The sequence below is a fragment of the Elaeis guineensis genome, chromosome 1 (genome assembly GCF_000442705.2).
Source record: "Elaeis guineensis isolate ETL-2024a chromosome 1, EG11, whole genome shotgun sequence".
Classification (NCBI taxonomy): Eukaryota; Viridiplantae; Streptophyta; class Magnoliopsida; order Arecales; family Arecaceae; genus Elaeis; species Elaeis guineensis.
This window is the reverse complement of record NC_025993.2, coordinates 86,877,039-86,883,696: the sequence shown is the minus strand read 5'-3', so window position 1 is coordinate 86,883,696 and position 6,658 is coordinate 86,877,039.

Sequence of the window (6,658 nt, the reverse complement as noted above, 5' to 3'; positions counted from 1 at the left end):
AAGTTATATATAATCGGTTTCTAGCGCAATCACTTAACAAGTTAGTACACTGAAGCCCTCCATCCCACTACTTCGCTTATAATTAGGTTAGGGTAAGGAGGTAATGAGAGAGAAGTTGGATTAAGTAGTGGCGGACATAGTGCCATTATTAGAGGGTCCGGCCACTAGCAAGATTGAACCAACAGCGAAGTGGCAAAAAACCTAGGTGAAATATATATGAGATGATTTTGTGACAAGATTGCCAAAGAAGGTGAAGCAGAGTGAGACCCTTTGATTTTGACCACAGTGTGGCTAAGAAAAATGGAAGACCTCCTCTATTTTATCTTTGGAATATTTTGGTGATTGATGTGAATGAATGTATTTACTGAAAGGTTTTATAAAGCAACTGAATCAACCAAATAATGGTAATAACTAGCATATTACTTGCGCAATGCATGGGATGCATCTTTTATTTAGAAAATATATCTCCTTAAAATATTATTTTTATTAATTATCTAATAACTTAGAAAATAATATATATAGTATGAGTATATAAAATATTTTATTAAATTTAATAAAATATTATTTTACTTATGTATTAATATCATATTATAAAAATATTATCATGGTCTCCGAAGCTATATATAAAAGGACCCACCATAAAAACTTCAATATGGAATTTCAAATAGGAAGCATTAAAGTGCCTTTACTTTTAATATCATATTATAGAAATACCCTTTGTTGTCTCCCAAATTACAAAAAGGCCCAGCTCATAAACTTCCACTTGAAATTAAACTAGAGAGTATTGAAATGCCTTTACCTTTTTATTAAATTGCAACAATACCCTTAAAAACACTTCCATGTTAGATGATAAGTTGCATAGCTCTCCCAACATAAAGCCTCCATTTTAATTATATAATTATTTAAAAAAATATATATTTTATAAGTATATAAAATTATCATCCCTCGTCTGAGATTGCGAGCCAGAAGTCACAGCAACTGCTGTATATTTATAGAAAATTCTTCTCATAAGCATGCAAAGTATCTCATCATGATACCATAAACAAGCATCAGAATAAAATTAAATGATTAATGTTCAAACCTTAATTCAAATAATTGAATCAAAACTCAATGTCAACAAAAGAGAAATAAATATTTGACAAAGTCAAATCAAGCAAGGTCTTGCATCAACTTTGATAAATCCTAAATCAAATAAAAAGCCTAACTCTAGCTCTAAGCATACTCCCATAATGAAAATCCTATATCAAGCTAATTTTTTGAATCTATAAAAAAAATAAAAAACTTGTCATAAGCTAATAGCCCATTAAGCAATGAATATCTTTAACTAAATAAATCAGGCAATAATTATATATATATATATATCAATTTATCAAGATAACATCATAAGTATGTCAATTCAAAATTCAGACCTTGATGTAACGTATTATCAAATATTCATACATAGAATTTCAATTCATGTAATTTATGTTCCTAATCTTAACTTCATCAAATTCTTAAGTTCTTCTTATCTACCATAAGTTATGACCATTTTTTTCTGTGGCAGAGTCATCACACTATGTATTCTCTTGCCGTGGGCCATGTATCATCTTATGACGGATTGTATATCATCTTACGATGGACTGCATGTTATCTTATAGCATGCTACGTATCATCTTACAGCGAAACCCTTAGGCACCATGAATTTACTGATGGTTTGTTACAAATCTACCGACGACATGTCGCATATCTACCTATAATATAATTTCTTAGGATAAATCAATCACCAACATATTAACCCCCATTGATGGGATCCTTTATATAGCTAGGTTGATAATTCATATCATCATTTAATTTCATATCTTGTTCGACAATAATACAAGTAAATAATAAAATATTAAATCAATCAAATCAAATCATTTGTTATGATCACATGTCATCAAAATCATTTTGTAAAAAGAATATTTTCAATATTCATAATACCTTGCGTCACATTCATATCATGAATTAATATAATTCAAAATTTATTGATTTATTGATTTATAATTTATTAGATAAATTTTGTAAAAGTAAAATGTTGCTTACCTCAAAAGCAAATCCAAACTATGGATCCAATTAATCCTAAAAATCTTTATTGGGTCTAATATAAAAATTTCATACTTCATTCAAAATTCTATCAAAATTATTTTAAAATAAAATCCATACAATTCAGTATCTCCACAAAGATTGGCTAGGTGATAGCATCCAAGATTTCTGATTAATCAATCTAGGCCACTAGAGAAAATCCCTTTTTTTCCTAAGATCCAGGAATCCCAATGAGAGCAAAATAAGAGAGAGAAGGTAGAGAGAGAAGATAGGGAGAGAAAGCAAAGAGAGGAGAGAGGGAAGAGGAAAGTGAGAGGAAGATGGAAGAGAGAGAGAGTTTCTCTCTTTTTTCCTTTTCTTTTTCTCTTTTTCTTTTTTGAAACTCTCTCTCTTTTTTCCTTTTCTTTTTCTCTTTTTCTTTTTTTCTCTTTCTTCCTCTCTTCTTCTTCCTTCGATTAGGCAGAACTGGGAAATCTTGAATCCCCTTCTTCCTCCCCCGACTCAAGAGATTCTTGCCCAAAAAGATGATTGGGAATGCGGCCCAAGGCGGTGCAGCCATGGTTCCTCGATTCGATGCTCCACGACAACGGGTGGTGCCGGAAAACCATTAAACATAGATGGCCAAAATAGGGTATTTTGAGTTCTAATTTTTTTTTCAAAAAATCAGCAAGTAAATCCCAAAAATCTCAATCTAAAGTTCAAGAAAGAATCGAAGAGAAGGTTTTTTTAAAGGATTACCTAGCTTTTAGGGGTGTTTGGGCCACGAATCCATTGGCACCATGTCGTCTATCCAAGAATATGGAGGGAAGAACTCGAAAGAAAAATAGGGAGAAGAGGAGGGATTTTCGGTGATGGGAGGCTATGGAAGGGAGGGACGCCTTATTTGTAGAGGAAGCTTAGGGTTTTTGGCTTTGACTTGGACTTCTCATTGGGATAGGAAGAAGACTCTCATCAGGTGCCTTCTTCCACCCATTTGTTCTCTATTTCTTTTTTTCTTTTGTTTTTCATGCTTTAAAATTCATGCTTCTCTAAATTAGCTGCCATTTGAAATCAGTTGGGTCAATTTTGGTTTGGATCATTACATTTTCCTCTCCAAAAAAATGATCCTCAAAATTTTTCATACCTATAGTCCCAAAGAGCTAGGGGTATTTCTGTATCATTTCTTCCTCTAGTTCTTAAGTGGCTTTCCTTTCTAAATGATGACTCTACTGTACTTTGACATAAGGAATGATATGATGTCTTAGCACTTGTTCTTTACTGTCAACCATCCGTAAAAGATATTCTTCATATGATAGATCCTTTCTAGCTTGCAAAGGCTCGAGTTCCACGTGTGATTAGGATCTGGCATATATTTTTTTAATATGAAAACATGAAAAATATTGTGCACTCGAGCAAGTGAAGATAGTAAGGCAAGTCTATAGGCCAACTCACCAATTCTTTCCAAAATCTTGAATGGACCTACATATCTTAGTTTCAATTTGCTACAAATGCCAAATCTTAAAATTTCTTTTGAAGGAGATACTTTGAGAATCACGTGATCACCAATTTAAAATTTTAGTTCCCATCTTCTATTATCTTCATAACTTTTCTGTCTACTTTGTGCAGCTCGAAGTTGCTCCTTGATTAATTGAATGTTCTTCACTGCTTGTTAAACAAGTTTAGGATCCAATAATCTCCATTTGCTAACATCATTCCAGTGAATCGATGATCAACATCTCCTACCATATAACGCTTCATAAAGTGCCATTCGCATGCTAGCCTAATAGCTATTATTGTAAGCAAACTCGATCAAAGATAAGGGTTCATCCAATGAATGCTTCATATCTAGAATACAAGCTCTCAATATGTCCTCTAAGATCTAAATATTTCTCTCTGATTGACCATCAGTTTATAGATGAAAGGCTATATTGAAGTTCAATTTAGTCCCCCAATGCCTTGTGTTAGCTCTTCCAAAATTATGATACAAACCTGATATCTCTATCTAATACAATGGTCATTGAAATTTCATGTAGTCTCATAATTTTTTTTATATATAATTTTGCTAGCCTTTCCAAGCTGAACCCCACTCTAATTAATAAAAGTATGCAGACTTTGTCAATCTATCCATAATCCCCAAGGCTGCATCATCAGCATAGGAGTTTTGGGTAATTCAGTTACAAAATCGATAATGATATGTTCCCACTTCCATACTAGAATATCGAGAGGTTGAAGTGGCTCTATAGGTCTTTGATGTTCAACTTTGACTCATTGACATACCAAATATTGAGCCACAAATTAAGCGATCTCTATTTTCATATTGTTCCATCAATAAATTTTCTTCAAGTCCCTATATATCTTAGTACCACCAGGATGAACTACATAACCTATCTGATGAGCTTCCTTAAGAATTTCTTGTTTGAGTATGGAATCCTTGGGTATGCAAATTATATTTTCCAACCTTAGAAAACCACCGTCATGTATCCTAATTTAGATTGAACACCTGCTTCCACTGATTCTTTAATTTTTATTAGTTGTGGATCACTATTTTGAGCAACTTTAATCTTTTCTATAAATGTTGGCTGAATTCTCATATTAGTTAATCGAACTGCTAAGTTATATATTCGAATATCTAATTCTAGTTTTCTCATATCCTCTCATATTTGTCATTGATTTGTGATTAAAACAGCCAAACTTCCCATGGAATTTCTATTAAGGGCATTGGCAACAACATTAGTTTTTTCAGGATGATAATTAATCGTTAAATCATAATCTTTAATAGGTCTAACCATCTTCTCTATCTCATATTTAATTCTTTTTGAGTGAAAATATACTTAAAATTTTTATGATCTATAAATACTTTACACTACATATCGTATAGATGATGTCTTTAGATTTTTAAGGCAAAGATCACTGCTGTTAACTCCAAATCATGTGTCGGATAATTCTGTTCATATGGTTTCAATTATCTTGAGGCATAAGCTATTGTCTTATTATGTTGCATCAATATACAACTAAGTTTCTTTCTAGATGCATCACTATAGATCTTGAATCCTTCATTTCTTATGGGTATGGTGAGGAGACGGGCTGACATTAATCATTGCTTTAATTCTTGAAAACTTTGTTCACAATCTTTGGTCCACTCAAATTTAATCCTTTTCTTAATAAGATGAGTTAAAGGTGCAGCTATATAGAAAAATCCTTTCACAAATCATCTATAATAGCCTACCATTCTCAGGAAACTATGAATTTTGAAAATATTTGTGGGTTTGTTCCATTGCATCACAACTTTCACTTCCATTGGATCCACCAAAATTTCATCTTTCAACACAATGTGTCCCAAAAATACTATCTTATCCAACCAAAACTCATACTTCTTCAATTTGGCATAAAGTTTCTCTTTTCTTAATATTTGTAGTACACATTGCAAATGTTCCTCATGTTCCATCTTGCTTTTTAAATGCACTAAGATATCATCAATGAACACCATAATAATTTTATCAAGATAGAGTGTGAATATTTTGTTCATTAAATCCATGAAGGCTATGGGAGTGTTTGTTAATCCAAACAGCATCACTAAAAATTCATAATATCCATATCGAGTTTTAAATGAAATCTTGGTATGCCCTCTACTTTAATTTTCAACTGATGGTATCCTGAATGAAGATCAATCTTAAAAAAAATTTGTACACTTTATAACTGATCAAACAAATCATCAATTTGAGGCAAAAGATACTTATTCTTTATAATAATCTTATTGAACTCCCTATAATCGATACAGAGTCTCATACTTCTATCTTTTTTTTTACAAACAAAACTAAAGCTCCTTAAGGTGATACACTAGGTCTTATAAAACCCTTATCCATCAAATTTTGCAATTGATCTTTTAATTCTTTCAGCTCGATGGGGGCCATTCGATAACATGCTTTGGAAATTGGACCTGAACCAGGTACTAGATTAATGGTCAATTCAATTTCTCTATTTGGTGATAATCCAGATAAATCATCAAAAAATACATCCAAAAATTTATTTACAATAGGAATATCCTATAACCTTAATTCATCTCGTTCAGTATCTTTTAGCAAAACTAGATAGCCTCACATCCCTTAGCATATGCTTGGCTTGCAAGGTTGATATGATATGAGGGGTAACTCTTGTGCTTCCATGAAAATTGAATGTTATTTCACCTAGTATTTGAAAGTTCACTCTCTTTTCATGACAGTTGAAAGAGTCATAATAAGTAGCAAGCTAGTCCATTCCAAGAATAACATCAAAATCATGCATATCTAAAATTATCAGATCCGTTAGTAACTCTCTGAAGTTGTTTAAAAAATAGAAATATAAATGGGATAACCCAAAATATTTTTTTGCATTGGATACTGTATTTCTGTTTAAAAAAAGAAATTGGAAAAAAGTACCAAACAAACCCTAAGTTTGTCAAAATTTTTAAAATAATTAGGATTTCTAGGATAGTGAAATATTAGGATTTTAAAAGCTAATATCTATCAAATTTAAACTATAGGGCCCACATTGGAAATAGAAATGGGGATGGGTACTTTTGGTGGAACAAAAATCATATAGGGCACATACTAGAAAAAGAAATATAAAGCAGGCTTCTAGT